At 41.9% G+C, this 19325-nt stretch overlaps 1 protein-coding gene across 3 annotated transcripts in view; it reads right to left on the reverse strand.

Annotated features, from left to right (window-relative positions):
• zgc:172282 (leucine-rich repeat and fibronectin type III domain-containing protein 1-like protein) overlaps window positions 1-18422 on the reverse strand; it is a 109048-nt gene extending 90626 nt beyond the window's left edge. For all 3 annotated transcript variants that reach the window (XM_024442144.2, XM_024442143.2, XM_024442142.2), the window contains exon 1: window positions 17425-18422. The gene's annotated coding sequence lies outside the window, so the exon portion shown is untranslated. The remainder of the gene's footprint in view (window positions 1-17424) is intronic.
• Window positions 18423-19325: the final 903 nt, after the last annotated feature.

Raw genomic sequence — 19325 nt, forward strand, 5'->3', positions numbered from 1 at the left:
GGACAGGCAGAGTTCAGTAATCCAAAGGTGGAGCAAAGGTACAGGGCGACAGTCAGGCTAAGGGTCAGGCAGAGTGGTCAGGCGGGCAGGAACAGGGTCAGGACAGGCAAAGGTCAAAACCAGGAAGACGAGGAAAGAGAGGCTGGGAAATAATAGGAGCTGAAAGAAACAACGCTGGTAAGCTTGAACGAACAAGACAAACTGGCAACAAACTGACAGAGAACACAGGTATAAATACACAGGGGATAATAAGGAGATGGGCAACACCTGGAGGAGGGTGGAGACGAGCACAAGGACAGGTGAAACCGATCAGGGCGTGACAAAGCCTAGTTTTCCCTTGACAAGTTCTTATTTGATTTGAGTTTGACTCGACTTCCACGTTACGTTTGCTAGCTTTCTCTCTGAAGTTGTTTCCGTCTGGAATATTAACAAGGCCACTATTACTGGATTGGTTGAACAGTGCAGAAGAAACCCTCCAACAGTTTATTTTTCTCATCAAGACCAAAAGAGTGTTTATTTTACCCCTGCTACATTAGGTTAGCCTCTTACTAGTCTCGCAGATCCATACCTGAGATTCAAGAGCTTATGAAATTAGCTCATTTGATGTGCAACTCATAAATGAAAAGACACAAAAATGAAATCTAAAGTTATTCATTTATTTCAAAAACTCCACCAAGCTGTCTGGGCAAAAGGTTGAGCCCGATCTCTGCTCATGCCTGCTTACAATGAGAAAGAACACTGTCGTGATCAACAGATCACTAAAGAGGATGCATTGAGGAGAGAGTCGGAAGTTTACATACACTTAGGATGGAGTCATTAAAACTCATTTTTCAACCACTCCACACATTTATTGCAAACAAACTATAGTTTTTGCAAGTCGGTTAGGACATCTACTTTGTGCTTGACACAAGAAAGTTGACTGTGCCTTTAAACAGCTTGGAAAATTCTAGAAAATGTCATGGCTTTAGAAACTTCTGATAGGCTAATTGACATCATTTGTGTCAAATGGAGGTGTACCTGTGGATGTATTTCAAGGCCTAGTTTCAAACTCAGTGCAACTTTGCTTCACATCATGGGAAAATCAAAAGAAATCAGCCAAGAACTCAGAAAAAACATTGAAGAAGTCTGGTTCATCCTTGGGAACAATTTACAAACACCTGAAGGTACCACGTTCATTTGTACAAACAATAGTACGCAAGTAGAAACACTATAGGACCACACGGCCATCATACCGCTCAGGAAGGAGACATGTTCAGTCTCCTAGAGATGAACGTACTTTGGTGCGAACAGTGCAAATCAATCCCCGAACAACAACAAAGGACCTTGTGAAGATGCTGGTGGAAACAGGTACAAAGGTATCTATATCCACAGTAAAACGAGTCCTATATCGACATAGCATGAAAGGCCGCTCAGCAATTTAGAAGCCACTGCTCCAAAACCACCATAAAAAAGCTAGACTACAGTTTGCAACTGCACATGGGGACAAAGATTGTACTTTTTGGAGAAATGTCCTCTGGTCTGATGAAACAGAAATAGAACTGTTTGGCCATAATTGCCATTGTTATGTTTGGAGGAAAAAGGCTTGCAAGCTGAAGAACACCATCCCAACCGTGAAGCACGGGGGTGGCAGCATCATGGTGTGGGGGTGCTTTGCTGCAGGAGGGACTGGTGCACTTCACAAAATAGATGGCATCATGAGGGGGAAATTATGTAGATATATTGAAGCAACATCAAGTCATCAGTCAGGAAGTTAAAGCTTGGTCACAAATGGGTCTTCCAAATGGACATTTTTGTCCTTTGGAAGTATGCTTGGGGTCAAAGTCAAGGTATTGGAGTGGCCATTACAAAGCCCTGACCTAAATCCCATAGGAAATGTGTGGGCAGAACTGAAAAAGCGTGTGCGAGCAAGGAGGCCTACTAACCTGACTCAGTTACACCAGCTCTGTCAGGAGGAATGGGCCAAAAGTCACCCAAACGTCTGACCCACTGGGAATGTGATGAAATATATAAAAACTGAAATAAATGACTCTTCTATTATTCTGACATTTCACATTCTTAAAGTGGTGATCCTAACTGACGTAAGACAGGGAATTTTTACTAGGATTAAATGTCAGAAATGGTGAAAAACAGAGTTTAAATGTATTTGGCTAAGGTGTATGTAAACTTCTGACTTCAAGTGTATGTAGTGGAGCTGTGCTCATGTGTCTTATGTAATTCCTGATGTGTCATGAACGTTCATAATTTGGTGTGGATCTGTGTGGCTGAAATATAACCCAAACAGGGGAAAATTTAAAATACTCACACAGTAAAAAAAAAACACATCTTACACCATATCACGGGAACATTGGACCTGCCTGTCAATCTCAGCATCTAGACGATAGCAGAGTTTTCCTTTTCGTGTGAATGTGTCATACCATCACAGAACTAGATACAGCCAGAGCTTATTCTAGTTCTCAGAATCATAAGTACAGCCTAAACCCTAAAATCACATCAAGTGCATCAATAAAAAAAAAGGCCACGTAGATTGGCACATCAAACTTTAATGTCAGCGTCCATTACTAGACACGCATGCGGTGTTAATTAGTAGAGGTTACAGAAGTTAGAGTGCCCCTTTTACAGAGTCTCCATATAAAATGGTTGAATCAGACAGATTAACCTTTATATGTGAGCGATTCATCACGAAACCAGGACAAAAAAAGACCAGGATTTGGGGGATTTTCACTAAATATAATCCATAGAATAGTTCTTTGGAGGAGGAATTGACATATGTTTGACATTTGCATCTAAAAGCATAAGTAAGAGTTTCATCTGTAGGTGCTGCAAAGCAAATATGTGTGTTGTGTGAAGCTGTGCTGCTTGCTCTGTAACACGAGTAGTATTTTGATTTTTAAAAAGCACTTTAATTTAAGACTATTGAAAAATAAACATTAATATTGAAAAACACCATTTTGGATTAACAATATATTGAAAAAAATAGCCTAAACATAATATACTCTATGGGCATATCAAAGTTCCAGAATGGGATCTCTGCTAGTATTATGGTTATGACCCATTTTATAGGAGAGAAATTGGCATGGTGCTTACAAAATGGCAGTGTTTACAAAATGGCATAGACACTTACGATTCAATTTGTAACTCTAAACTAGCAGAGATCCCACTCTGAAACGTTCATATGCCCATAGAGTATTATGTTCAACAATATATAATAAAATTACCAAATCTAAATAAAACAGATTAATGTTTACATTTTTCAATATTCATAAGTTAATGCATTTATTTTTTATTGATATAAAAAAAAAAATCATATTACAGAGGAAGTGGTAAAGCTCTATATGAAACCAATTGTTTCTTTGTAGCACCTACAGATGAAACATTATGCAAGTCTTAAAGGAGGCCTGGGTATTTAACTAGGCAAGTCAGTTAAGAACAAATTCTTATTGACAATGACAGCCTAGGTACAGTGGGTTAACTGCCTCGTTCAGGGGCAGAACAACCGGCTTTTACCTTTGTCAGCTCGGGGATTTGATCTAACAACCTTTTGATTACTGGCCCAACGCTCTAACCACTAGGCTATGCCACCCCATTGATATACTATAAATAAAATAGTATTACACTTTAACATACATATTAAAAGTGAACTTTATAGTCATAGCATATGAAAATATATTTTTTAAAACATCACACTTCAATACACGTGTTAAAAGCTTACTTTAGATTTGATAGTTTATTTTTAGAATACTAAAAGACTGAAAAAACTATCAACCTACAATACACTTATTAAAATACTTTAAATTAATTGTTTTTCAGTCTTTAAGTATACTATATGCTCATTATCATTAAACTTAAAAACACTCATTAAAACTGTACTTCAATTTTTACAGTTGCTGTCCTCGGATGGGGCCACAGTGTCTCCTGACCCCTCCTGTCTCAGCCTCCAGTATTTATGCTGCAGTAGTTTATGTGTCGGGGGGCTAGGGTCAGTTTCTTATATCTGGAGTACTTCTCCTGTCCTATTCGGTGTCCTGTGTGAATCTAAGTGTGCGTTCTCTAATTCTCTCCTTCTTTCTCTCTCTCCAGTTTCAACTGTTCTGCCTTATTATTATTCAACAATGCTGGTCATTTATGAACATTTGAACATCTTGGCCATGTTCTGTTATAATCTCCACCCGGCACAGCCAGAAGAGGACTGGCCACCCCACATAGCCTGGTTCCTCTCTAGGTTTCTTCCTAGGTTTTGGCCTTTCTAGGGAGTTTTTCCTAGCCACCGTGCTTCTACACCTGCATTGCTTGCTGTTTGGGGTTTTAGGCTGGGTTTCTGTACAGCACTTTGAGATATCAGCTGATGTACGAAGGGCTATATAAATAAATTTGATTTCATTTAGAATATTCATTCAAAATACACTTGGAGTTGTTTTTACGTTGAAGGATCACTTTTTTTTCTCTCCATGAAACTCTATACAGTGCCTTGCAAAATCATTCATACCCCTTTAAATTGGGTTAAAAAGTGGGATTAAAATTGTATTGTAACTTACTTTAATGTCAAAGTAAAAAAAATGTATAATACATATTAGATATAGTCATTGCATAAGCATTCAGCTTCTTTGTTTAGGCAAGCCTAAATTAGTTCAGGAGTAAAATGTAGCTAAGCAAATCACAGAATATGTTACAAGTTTTTTTTTATGACTAACATGTCCTCTGTCCCCCAGGTAACATCTGTAAGGTCCGTCAGTCAAGCATTTAATTTCAAGAACAGATTAAACTACAAAGACTATGGAGCCTTTTGAAAGCCTCATAAAAGGGAAGTGGTTGATAGATCGGTAACAATATGAAATCAGACATTGAATATCTCAAGCATGGTCGAGTTAATAATTATGCTATGGATTATGTATTAAACATATCAAAGACCCAGTTGTCCTTCTGAACTGAGCTGCAGGACGGGAGTGAAACTGCTCAGGTTTTGTACCATGAGGCCATTGTGAACATAAAACAGTTAGAGTTCAATGGCTGTGATGGGAGAAAACTGACGATGGATCAATAACATTGTAGTGACTCCACAATAATGATTTAAATGAGTTAAAAGAAAAAAACATATGCAGAATAAAATGCTTTCCAAAACATACATTTCATACATACATACATTTTGTATGCAACAAGGAACTAAAGTAATACTGCACAGCTAAAAAAACATGCTTCCTGAGAGTATACTTTTTCATATCCCAAGAAAATATACTTTCCCAAAAAAATATTTAACTTAAAATGTCCACAAAATATATTTAAAAGCTACGTGCATGTGCACAAACATTTGCATATTGCCCAGCATCCTTTTCTGCAGCTGAAGTTTTGATTTATAATATTATATTCTTCCTCATATTTACCTTATTCAAATGTTTTGATGTTCAATTACAATTTACACATTTTATTGATACGTTAATGTATTACCATAGTGTGAACAACTGAAGCATGAAATACTAATAGTACACAGTTCTTGGGAGAGATCTCGGTACAAGATCTGGGGAAGGGTACCAAAAAATATCTTCAGCATTGAAGGTCACCAAGAACACACTGGCCTCCATCATTCTTAAATGGAAGAAGTTTGGAACCACTAAGACTCTTCCTATAGCTGGCCGTCTGGCCAAACTGAGCAATCGGTAGAGAAGGGCCTTGGTCAGGGAGGTGACCAAGAACCTGATGGTCACTCTGACAGAGCTCCAGAGTTCCTCTGTTGAGTTGGGAGAACATTCCAGAAGGTCAACCATCTCTGCAGCACACCACCAATCAGGCCTTTTTGGTAGAGTGGCCAGATGGAAGCCACTCCTCATTAAAAACCTAACCCACTTAGATTTTTCAAAAAGGCACCTAAAGGACTCTCAGACCATGAGAAATAATATTCTCTGGTCTTATAACTGGGGCAAAGGTTCACCTTCCAACAGGACAATGACCATAAGCACACAACCAAGACGTCACAGGAGTGGCTTTTGGACAAGTCTCTGAATATCATTGAGTGGCCCAGCTAGAGCACGGACTTGAACCCGATTGAACATCTCTGGAGAGACCTGAAAATAGCTGTGCAGCGACGCTCCCCATCCAACTTGACAGAGCTTGAGAGGATTTACAGAGAAGAGTGGGAGAAACTCCCCAAATATAGGTGTGCCGATCGTGCTGCAAGTCCTGCCTCTCCCATCTCCTCATTGGTTATACCCACGTGGGTGATTGAAAGACAAACTGTTTTACCGGTCGTCGTGGTAATACTATGAAGGTGTAGATAACAATCACTATATAAGTTCAAAGATGAAAAGCCTGGAAGGAGGAGAGATGAGTAGAAACGATTCAGTTGACCGTTTTATGTGTGGATTAATTGTCGGCGTAGAGGACCTTGTGCATTTAAGGTAAAATAACAACTCAGTGTTTCTATCTATCCCAGGACAAATTAGCAAGCAAGTGCAAGCTAACTAACTAAATTGCCATACATGTTTAATGCTTTTCGACCTGTCCCCAAATTAATGTCATTGGTTCAGATTTTGTTTTGATATTTTAACCTGCGTGTCTTGATCGCGTTTGGTGTAGGGGGAAAAAAATTAATTTGCGCACGATGGCACACGCTCGCAGCCGGTTTGGGTTCCGTGTAATACATTTATAAAAACATCTATAAACCTGTTTTTGTTTGGTCATTATATGGTATAGTGTGTAGATTAATTTTAAAATGGATTAAATCAGACTAACATAACAAAATGTGGAAAAAGTCAAGAGGTCTGAAAACTTTCCGAATGCACTGTATCTACATACATTAGAAATAATTGTATTTTAGGTATGGGAACTACAACCACTAATGATTAACTTTGTGTTCTTCAAACTCATTAAATTATACATTTAATGGAGGTTAAGCATTTCTAGGTCGCTGCATTAGAGAGAATGATCAACCAGTCATCTGACAACACCGCTTAATCATCTACTCATTAACACATCAACTGACCGTACAAATCATTAAGAACACCTGCTCTTTCCATAACATAGACTGACCAGGTGAATCCAGGTGAAAGCTATGATCCCTTATTGAAGTCACTTGTTAAATCCACTTCAGTGTAGATGAAGGGGAGGAGACAAGTTAAAGAAGGGTTTAAGCATTGAGACATGGATCATGTATCTGTGCCATTCAGCGGGTTAATGGGCATGACAAAATATTTGAACAGGGAATGGTATTAGGTGCCAGGCTTGTGTCAAAAACGGCAACGCTGCCGGGTTTTTCACATTCAACAGTTTCCTGTGTGTATCAAGAATGGCCCACCACCCAAAGGCCATCCAGCCAATTTGACAACTGTGGGACACATTGGAATCAACATGGACCAGCATCCCTGTGTGTGGAACACTTGTCCATGCCCTGACGAATTGAGGCTGCTCTAAGGGCAAAAGGGCGGCTACAACTCAATATTATGAACGTGCTCTTCATGTTTTGTACACTCAGTGTACATTCCAACATCCATTTCTCAAGCTTCTTCTCATTTCTGTGAAAAGGGCAGGGCATTAAACAGAATAATAAAATCTGTGAGATATCCCCAAATAGAAATAAATCAGTGTAATTTCCCCTCTCTCACCACGGCCTCTCCCGCTTTCTCACTGGGGAGCAGAGTAGACAGATGTCACCCTCTGAACGAATCACATCTCTGCAAGTCTAGCAGCACAACTAGGACTGTCATGTGACCGCTACACACACTCAGGTCAGTTGAGTTAGTGCCAAGCCCATCTGAGAGAAGGGACTTGAAGCCAGGCAACAGAATACATCAAGGGGAGAGCCTGTCATGTACACACACGCATACTCTTACATAACAGCAGTTAGGACACACTGATCACACTCAAGAAGGCATATTATAGACCATATGTTACCATGCACTTAGAGTAGAGTTCAAGTGGTGAAAATGGCAGACAGATTCAGCTCTAACTCAGCCACTTATGGCCATGAAACACGAGAAGTAAGAAGAGAGGTCAAAACAAGTATGGGGGTTAACAGCATGAGACCTATATCTAAGTCGAGTTAAGCCAGCGAGACTGGAGCGGATGTCGTTGGTTCAACTACTTTAGGCCTAATAAACAAACTATACACTCTTAGAAGGTTCTATAGGGTTCTATAGAAGGTTCTATAGGGGTTCTTCGGCTGTCCCCATAGGAGAACCCTTTTTGGTCCAGGTAGAACCCTTTTGGGTTCCATGTATAACTGTATGTGGAAAGGGTTCTAGATGGAACCCAAAAGGGTTATACCTGGAACCATAAAGGGTTCTTCAAAAGGTTATCCTATGGGGACAGCTGACGAACCATTTAGGTTCTAGATAGCACATATTTATTTAAAAAAAATTGTGATCGAGTTTTTATATTTTTTTGTTGTCAAGACAAACAAAAAAACACAAACCAACAGAAAGAAATTGCGACTTTTTTCATAAGAGTGTACGTATGAGTTAGGAAGAACGAGTAGAAAAGAGCACTCCTATTGCTCAGGAACAACGCATATCTAAGGGCCCTATGAATAAAACAAGGCCCTTATTAAATATGTAACAATGTCCCCATTAACATATATTACCCTTGGCAGACAGCCACCCAGAGGCAGCGGGAACCTTTTACAGTTGAGATGTGAAGGTTTGAGATTCAAATGGTATTCTTCTGATAGAGTGCACTTGGTGTACCTATTTAAATTAACCATCAACATTATCATAGCTAATTTGAGCCGAGGGAACAAAAATGAAAAGTGAAACACGGTCCTTACGTGATAGGAACATTTCATTTTGCCTTACAAAAATATGGCTTATAAGTCCGAGTTAAAATATTTATTTGCTTTCATTTTTTTAAACGCTATGTTATTTTAAATGCATCTCACACTGCAATAACAATAACACTAGCTTTCATGGGGCACATAAATAAACTAGTGGGATTCATAACTAGTATAAAATATTACATACTGTCACACATCGAGAGGAGACGGAATGTGGCTTCTCCATTCAGGCTGGCCATGAAAGTCAAGTGAAAATAAGCCTGTTGAAGCATGCACCCCCATTAACCATAGCGATGTGTGGAGCGATATCTGCCAACAGATCTTTGTCACTTCGACAGTACCCTAACTCACTGCGAGCTGTACATACCCATGCCTGTGATGTGTCCTGGAGTTGGTGTCTCTTCAAACCTTAGCTCGCAGGGGGAAGCCTGGAGTTGTGCTTGGTTAGCAGACACTATCTGTGATTGACTTTAATGTATTCTGTATGCAGTAAAACACATATGGATAAAAATGCACTAATATATATATATATATATATATATACACACACACACACACACACTACTATATAGTAAAACTTAGGCTAATACTCTGGATCAGCCTGATGGCTCTCATGACTTCCTGAGGCCTCCAACAACATTACTGACCTCCTAACCTCTGTTGCCGGGGCCTAACTTGACCTAACCTAACTCAATTCAGGGCTCTGGACTGGATCTTCTCTCCAATTACCGAATTGTAAGAAAAAACAAGAAAGTGCTATTGATTTCAGCTGACTTGAACTACAAAAAGATGCTGACAAAGTATTTCTCAAACCAGCTAGACAAGTAATCTGCTGCCTGATAGCCAAGGCCCATGAGGGACCTAATTACAGACATGCAATTTACATCACCCAGTAGAATCACCACACTCCACGTAAACTAGTGTACAATAGTTTAGCATGGAATAATTCACCACAGTTGTCCTCAATACGTGCCGCACAGCACTCAGGTTCAAGCATGTCTAAGGTCTACCCACCCTGTGCCAAGCCACACAGCTGTTACAGGGATAATATGCAGGGCGCTGGAGCAATGTGAGGATGTGGCAGAGACACTATGGAGAACATTGACCCCCTGACTCAGGGAAATGTGCCAGCGCAGCATCCACCTCCTCACATAGATCTGCATAAACAGACGTAAACAGGCAACTTGGACAATGCCGCTCCACCGCTCTGATGCATTCCGCCACTGCTTGAGGAGCGGGTTGTGTAGTTGTTTAGCCTGCTGCTAAAGTGTACAGCGTGTGTGCTAACACAGCATGTGTAATTTCTCACCGGGGCCAGGGTCAAGATACTGTCGTGACAAGAACCTCTCAGTAACCAGATCGTGTTCCATAAAGGCTCTGTCAATCATAGGTGCTTTGTTTATGTTTGCAGCTGTTTGGATGCAAAGCCGGAGGGAGAACAAAGAGAGAGGCGAGCGTCCTGGAGCGTTGCACTGTGGGGGAAGGGGTTAAGCGGGATACAGACAGTACTGTACAGAACGCAGCCTCAAGTACTGCTCTTTGTTGGGACATTTCCACAGCAGCAGCTCTCCTACTTAGTCGTGCATGTCCATCCCTCATCCTCTGCTCATGAATAGATCCTCTGCTTTTTGTTTTATATTTAGATCAGGACCAATCTGCTCGAGGCTCTTTGTCGCGAGTCAGTTGGGGCATGTGATCCTGCCTGTATAATCCTGATCATGAACCTGGCACAACCACGTCTGCCTCCATCTGCCTCCTTTTCCGGCCCTTATCCCAACCTGATGTGTGTCACTAAAGTCTCAGCTCAGGAATCCTCTCGACTGGCACACTAACCTTGGCAGCACTAATGCTAATGCGGCTGGTTGGATGTACACGGGCCCAGATGTGGCAGCATTGCCTGGTGACACTGACCCGGATAGGTCTGTATAGATCCCACCGTCTGATCCCTCCGTCTGATTGGAAAGGACGCGGATGGTTATAGAGAACACTGTTATTTACTGTATATAATCCACCCGACACAGGCTGCACTAGGCTGCGGGAGGGGGGATGGGAGGACACTGATATTCACAGGTTTTGCTGTGTGTCATGGTTGATTTGCTGGCCAAGTGCTGTGCCCACTAGGATTAATATATAAGGTCCAGGCAGAGATATGTGACTTTGGACGTGCACAGCACAGAAGCAGACCTGGCCGTGAGGTCTGTCCCAGCCCGGCACAGCACAGTAGCAATCCATTAATACCCCATCTCACTAGGCAGTGAGTGGCACCGGTCCAGATGCCTGACAGCAGAGGTCAGAAGCAGGCTGATTGAGATTCTGGACGCTCGATAAGCAGGATGCAGCAGGATTGAGTCACCTCGGAATGCGGCAGCCGGGAGGAGGAGTAGCCCCACAGAGCCAGATCTGTTCCCCAGAGGGGATTCGGCAAGTGATTAGTTCTGTCTGTGCCAGTGGTTACAGCAGAGCGGGAGAGCAAGAGAGAGAGCGAGAGAGCGAGCGAGGTGGTCGGGCAAGAATAGAGCACAGAATACAGGCCAGGATATAAAGTCAAAGGAAGGAACTGTTGAGATAAAATAAATGAGGTGTAGGAAATTAACGTTGACTTGTGTAATAACAGGGGATGGGACTTTCTGAATCCCAATATTCCATCAGTGAATGATATTTAATATTCTATAGCCAACCTAATGAGATAAGGTAAGCATATATTTATAAGTAGCACAAAGTCATTACTCTCATACTTAACCTCTACCTCAGTGTAAAATGGCAAACCCAATGGAACTGAAAGACCCTCGTTTGCTTAGCTAGTAATTAGGAATCAAACAAGAGCCTTCCTAAAAGGTTGCTAGCAAATGATTGCAATTACAATGTTACATTTTAACGGTGAGGTGCCATAGATGCGTAATCCTCTCGCTTTGATGTCATCCAAACGAATAAGAAAGGTCAAATAGACAAGTGGCATAATTAAAAAGAACATGTCTTAGCGAGATAATAATAGTTGTACAATATATGGAATAAGAATTTGCGAATGGAAAAGTTTGGGGAAATTTGAAAATTATACACTATGAGATGCCACAGTCTCTTTCCTTTCTTGCATAGCCACGGTAACAGCCAACATGAGATGCAGAAGGCTACAGTCCCCAGCTCTAGGTCCAACAATAACCAGAGAGCCCAAGAAATTGACACTGCAATTGCTGCCTGCCTTTTCAGACTCAGAGGTGTAAAAAGTTCAAGCACAGTATCAATCTGCTTCCATCGTAAAAGGCTGATTTCTCGAGTGAGATAGGGGAGCGACAGACCCCCCCCCCCCACTTCAGTCATAAGCCTGGTCTTCACATCTGTTCCATCACAGTGGGGGGTAATAGAGAGATGGGGGAGCTTAGTCAAATATACTTCCACAGCAGTCTATTTGGGCTTGATAAGGATCAATTGGTAAATTACATGCTGGGCTGATTGTGGATCCACAGCGGAAAAGGTCCATTGTGATGCAGTATAGTAGAAATGCTTAGTGTGCTTGTGGAGAGCTACCCTTAGTGGTGTTAAGTACTGGATGGAGTGGAGGGGGGTTGAGGGGTTAAGGGGTGGTACTGGTGATGGGAGGGGTGCTATGAGCACTGGAGAGCTGACATACAGGGAAAGCAGTGTCATTAAATAAGGTATCTGGTTGCTGGCTGGGATGTTAGTCTTTGTAGAACATAATTATAAACGCATAAAACACACTTCCTGTAAATCACGCTCCCTGGGCTCATCGGGGAGGAAGACTTTCTGTCGTTATCATAAAGCACCATGCTGATTACCAGCCTACTGTAGTGTAGACATTTCAGTCTCAATCCCAGGGAGAAATGCATAAAAAAATGTCCTCAAAGAAACCCATTTGGTGTGGTGCCTTCTTTTGGGGAAGACCCAACCATAACACACATTTGGAAAAGCTTTGTCCGAAAGGAATGTAATTAGATTAATTTTAACTGATGCACGGATCAAATCAATAACGCATGCTAGTAAGAGCATAGTCATTGTGAAACCATCAGCACGGGAGCAGATAATGAAGGCCAGGTTTCATGGCATAGCTGGCATGAAGCGTTGTCAAAGATGCCAGCTACATCAAGGTACTGTATATGATAAGACTTCATTCAGTCTGCTGCTGAGACACGGGAGACTCTAGCACTTCCCTAGCTCTCTTCACAAAAACCGGAAAAGTATTAATAAGTGTCTGACACATCCATCTCAACATACTTTTATGTGTGATGAAAACCCCTTGCACATGTTGAGGATAACATCACTTTACCACATTTTACATTAGCATACAGTTACTCCTGAAGTTCTGTCTTTTTGCCTCTATCTTGGGGCATGATTTGGTTTCCCCACCAGTCGAAACTTAATTACCCCTCTGAAGTGCTCCCTAAACATGCCACCCGGACTGATAAGCCCATGACTTGAGTTTGACTTTAAATGATTCGTGGCCTTACGGACTGGATGGAAGAACACCCGTTTAAGAAGCGCTTGCTAGGCAGGAACCAACACCTGCATTATGAACAGATCAGGTGATTTGTCCAAAACTGCTGAAATCTAGCACCTTGGTGGACATGGTAACTGTAGCCTATAGGCTCTGCTCAACATAGAACTAACCATTTTAGAACACTACACATGAATTTCAAAATGCATCATGAAATATGCACGCACCTTTCATCTGGATATAGGTCTGAGATTATAGTTAAATAATGTTAAACTGTCTTAATTTTAGAGAGATACATTTTGTGACATTTCAGGGAAAAAACTAAACCGTTCCTTTTTGTCTTGACATGATTTTGTATTCCATGGAAGCACACATGTTAAGGTCTTCAAGTAAAACAATTATAGCTGTAAATCTTATTTCTGGAAAATCCAACTGATATCAGGACAATCCTTACAAACCCTTCCAAGGCCAGGATGCTCCACCAGGCCTATTCTCACATTTAAATAGCGAAACCAGGAGCAGATGGTGCAGCCATGTGCCTTATTATAGAGCCATGCTGGCACTGACAGCCACAGACTGGCGGCATGATGTCCTACATGGGCGGAGGGCACTGTCATTTTATTTGTCCCTGCCTGTCACCTGTCTTAGAGACAGAGGGTTAGACGGTGGGAGAGAGAGAGAATCTTGCAGAAAGTCAGATATCCATCCATCATCGCGGGACAAAGAACGCCAGACAGCACTAATAGATCTCGAGAGATGCCTCGGGAGCGCATACACTCTTTGTCAATTTGAGGTCAGTGTATCTCAATATTCCGATGTCAAGTCTTATTTGTCACCTCAAGGGCACAGCAGAATGATAAAAGGAGGGAGATAACAGTCCACACATGCACACAGATCCTTGGCAGCTGTTAAACAACCCAGAGCCAATATCAGCCTACCCATTAACACACACAGGGAGGGGATCAATACAAGAATGCAGAGGGCAACATGTAACTTCCAAAATAGAGGAAACACCAACATAAAGTGTCTTAAAAGGGTGTTGAGCCACCATGAGCCAGAACAGCTTCAATGCACCTTGGTATATATTCTACAAGTGTCTGGAACTCTATTGGAGGGATGAGACACCCTTCTTCCATGAACAATTCCATAATTTGGGGTTTTGTTGATGTTGGTGGAAAACCCTGTCTCAGGCGCCGCTCCAGAATCATCACTGGACCGTGCTCCCACCCATCTACACGAAGGGCCCCACACACCACAGCCATGAGCTATTAATTTCCCTTACCATCGGTCAGACGGTATCAGAGCATGAGGTCTGATACCAACAGTCTCAGAGACAGTTTCTATCTACAATCCATCAGCCTGCTGAACACTTGAACTGACCACCTGCACTGATTCTCCACACCTTAGTACACACACACACACACACACACACACACACACACACACACACATACATACTACATAGGGCTGGGAATTGCCAGGGACCTCACAATACGATATTATCACAATACTTAGGTGCCGATGCAATATGCATTGCGATTCTCACGATTCGATACTGTACTTTTATTGTGATTCCATGTTAAAAACATATTTCTCACCATATGTCTGCTGCAGAGAGACAAGAGAGAGCCACGAGAAAACAAGTTAGGATCAGTGCTGGAAATAAAAGTGCGGAAAACAAATTGGCTCCTTATTTTAAAAAGAAGATGGAGCACAATCTATGTTTTGGTGAAGGTACAGCCAACTAGCGCAAGGATATTGCAAAATTGTCCAAACGATACGATATATCGTCCAAAACACACACATCACAACTGCTGCTACCAGACTCTTTTTATGATTGCTAAATACTGCATAATTTTGCATAATCCCCCCTTCCCCAAAACAGGTGTAAATTGTGCCTTCCTGTATTATACTTATGCCAAAATGTTGTCTTAACTTTTATTATTTCTTATTGTTGTTGCATTGTCAAGAAGTAACCTGCAAGTAAGTTTATACCATAGGACTAATAAAACTTGATAACTCCAATAAGTGTTCAATCGGGTTGAGATCTGGTGACTGAGATGGCCATGGTATGGTTTACATCGCTTTAATGGTCCTCACACCATTCAGTGACCACTCATGACCTGTGGATGGGGGCATTGTCATCCTATGGGGGCATAGCCATGGTAGCTAAATGAATGGCCTGACCAGCATTTTTATACATGACCATAACACTTCAGCAACACTATATGCATTCCGTTGCTTTAACATCAGCGGGCGCGTCAATGCGAAGATCTACCTGCTACAGAGTGAGTGTGTTTTGAGAGCTGAGAGGGGCAGCTCTATTTTACCCTACTGTTCTGTACCATATTAATCCATTATGTGTAAGTGCTATAGCTTTGGTCCAACTTTTCGCAAGTACTCATTAAAGGGTTGCTAGTGGTTGTACTAAATTATCTTCTAATTGCACAAGTTGCTTTTGTTTACATTGTGAACATAGTCAATGTAGCTAGAGTTTCTGCTAGCTAGTAGCTTCTTGACTGAATATTAGTAAAATAACCAGTGGTTTGTAGTCGAGGCCATAACGCAACCAAAATCAACTTTATTTATCCTTATTTCAATTCACGAGGCAGAATGAACTGCTGCGTTCGGTAGCGCAGGTCAGTAGCGCAGCTTTCATTAAGTGCAAAGGAAGCATTCCCTCAATGGCTGTTGTGTAGCAGGACCATAAAGCCTGATGGGATGCTAATTGATTAATTAACTCAGAAACCACACCTCCGTGGAACCATCTGCTTTCAACATACTTTGTATTTACTCAAGTGTTTCCATGTTTTTGGCAGTTACCTGTAGCTAGCTAGACAAACATGCCTGTAATAGCTGACCTGGGTTGTTTAGTAGCACGTTGACAATGGTCTTATATCTGTGGGAACAAAGTTATGTGAAGCATAACGGACTATAGCTCATGTGAGGAGGGACCTGCAAGCTGTGGCTGGTGCTCCGTGGCCCCCTACCTGCGGTACAAAATAAGACATTCTCAGGCACTGCAGCTTGACTTTCAGAATTATCCTTGCTGGATTTACGGTACAAGGGATACAGAGCTAGGTGCTGCATCAGTGGAAAAATACACTGCCATGATTGGGCAATGAGGAGGAGAGACCTCGGCCGTGGCCAAAAACCGAATGCACAGGCTCACCTACATTCATTAGCCGAACAACCAACTAGCTCAGGTGGAACGGATTCATTAAAAGTGGTCTTGCGTTATGCAATGCCAATGGAAGCGAATGATTAAACGTAATTTAGAATTATTAAAGAAACACAGGCCCACCAGTGTGCAATACAAAATAAAATAAAAAAGGCTAGACCAGACGTTAAATTGTTCCGCTACTTATCAAATTACTCATATGCACAGGCATTTCCTGAACTTCCTCCTCCCGGGGTGTCTATTGATTGTGTAAGGAACATAAGTGTCCCAACATAAACCCTGTATAGTCTTGTGGAATTGCAACGTGATTGAAGATCGATTTCACAGACACGGTCTCGCCCTTTTTCTTTCTTTTCGAAAAGGATCAACATAAATAAACACGTAGGCTAGGATCTGTTCGGCCAACATGGTTGAACATAATTTCCAAATGTATTCTTCATCATCAATACTCTCGTCACATTTTTGGTTACCATCTCCGATAGGCCATGGTGCACTTGACACACGATCGAATCGATTTAGAAAAGGACATGGACTTAAGAAGCATATTTCACAAAGTCTCAATGCAGTTTGATGTGCTGTAAGAGTGCATGCAGTATTTGTCACAAATCAAGACTGACCGGGTGAAATAATGTTACGAGTAAATATCTGGATCGGGGAACAAACTTGCTAATAACCACATCTACATTTCCTGTGGTTGTTTGTGGTGAGACAATCAAACGAGACTAGAGTAGTCATCTATCTGCGAACGAATCATGACATGAGGTTTTACTTTTGAATGGTGCAATAGCCTATCCATAGACCATTACACAGCATTCAGTTGTAGACCCCCACAACGTCAAACAAACCACACCTGATCCACACCTCGTATTAGCCTTCCATGAAATGCATTTACGCATGGAACTCCACTGTCACATAACAGGTCAATGTGACAATACTTACACATCTGTAGAAACAATTAACAATTTTCTCTTACTCGGTTTTGTCCGAATTTCTAAATCTTTCATATCAGAAAACAATGAAATCAGGATGATAGATGGTTACCTCTATTCCTGAGCCCGATGTTACCTCTCCGTTGTCTGTCAATCTCCAGTAGGCTATGCAACGAGGTAAATAGCCCGAGTAGATTTGAGCAAGAAATGCATCGATTTGCCGCCGGTCTGCTTCCCCAGTAGCAGAGTGAAGAAGCACCACAACCACCCAATATTTCTGGACTTGGTGCTCAAAGAACACTCACTTGCACCGCGGAGGGCAGTTGCGTTGCAATTAGTTCCCACGTATATTATCACACAAATGAGTAGCATCTATGCGTGGGATATCCAAGTATGACATTTCTTCCGTTTTAGCGTCAAATGACTCGACCCAGACAGAAAATACTTGTTTCCAAATGTTTTATCCAGAACACAATCGTCCTTCCATATAGTGGCAGTGATTGTAAATTAATCTGCTGAGTCCAGTATATCCGCGGCCAAATTTCGATCGTTAGTAGCCTTGTTGAGGCAGGAATATCCGTATCAGATATACATCCTTGGAGCGAAGACCTAGAAGTTTCAGTCGGTGATGTCCAGTGCTAACCTGACGACTCACACTACATTATTCCGCTGCTCTGTAGTTCGCGGAGAAGAAACTAACGTCCGTGGGCGTGGCGTACCGTTTGGCCGGAGCAAGGAGTCTGGGTAGCCAGGCAAGTCCGGTGCAGCACTGACAGGCAGTGAGCGGCCGGCAGCGGTCCCCGGTGCGAAGTGAGGGGCGTTTTGAGGAGAGGTTTGAGCCAGTTTACGCATGCATCGCGCCCCTCTGTGCACTGAGTATTAACATAGTCTCTCCACAGCTACAATCCGCAGCCGGCCACAAGCTCTTTCCACCTCCGATTTCTATTGGCAAAATGGTACTGCCTTTATGGGATTACAAATCAGAAATAAGGGTAACGATGACTATCAAATCATGCCATCGAGCGCGGTGTTCTGCTTTAGGAGACAGTGTATTGATTGCTATCAAAGAATACGTCGTATTGACATTAAAGCCTTCATCACAAAACGGAGGACTCCTTATCAAATAGAAAAAAAGCTCACCATTTAGGATGATGATGCGTGCGCGTTGATGAAGCGTCTACATTAACCAACCCACAGCAGGGAGTGGATTACTGTGCTCAATTTACATGTTTGAGATTTTATAGGATTATTTTAACGTGCGCAATTATAGGATTAATTTGAGGAAATGTTGTACACGCAAACCACTATTTTTTCAGAGCCATATGATGGGGATCGTGCAGAGAGGGGCTGTGTGTGTCCTTTCTGACACATGTAGATTGAAAATGTAATATAGGCTATTATATTTCAAATTAAATATTGATTGAGACTAGATACCACAGTGACTCAATCGCACCAGTGAAAACTGTGATTTCAGGGCCCGAACTCGCCATATCGCTAGTCAGTTCATCACCACGGACTGGTCGAGGACGCATAGAAATTCAGCACCGTTTCCTCACGTAGTAACATGGACAGCAGCCAGCTTGTGGTCTGAAAATCCTGTCTGATCAGATCACAGCTCTCACTCCCTCAGAGACGTTTCTCTTTGCTACCTCTGTGGCAGAGCGGATCCTGACAATGTTGATGTCATTTTAGGGATGACTGCTTTTAGGGACTGATCGACAGACGATGATACAATGATGATTCAGAAATGGAACCACATTCACTAGCGAGTTAGTGAGTGAAGTTAACCGACTTGAGTCCGAGCAAGGGCAAAAGTTCAAAAGGACAGTAGAATGAATCAGATTATTTGGTTTAGGGAATTTGACCAAATTGTTGGTCAGGAGACATACATTTGTTAATGTATAGTGTAGTTGAAGCATACAAGCACTCCATCATAGGTGTGTTCCAAAATCCTCCAATGGAATTGACTTTCTTGAGGTTTTGATTTGTGTCCTTTCCTTAGATGTGCTACAT

The sequence above is a fragment of the Oncorhynchus tshawytscha genome, linkage group LG13, assembly GCF_018296145.1.
Source record: "Oncorhynchus tshawytscha isolate Ot180627B linkage group LG13, Otsh_v2.0, whole genome shotgun sequence".
In the NCBI taxonomy this organism is placed as follows: domain Eukaryota; kingdom Metazoa; phylum Chordata; class Actinopteri; order Salmoniformes; family Salmonidae; genus Oncorhynchus; species Oncorhynchus tshawytscha.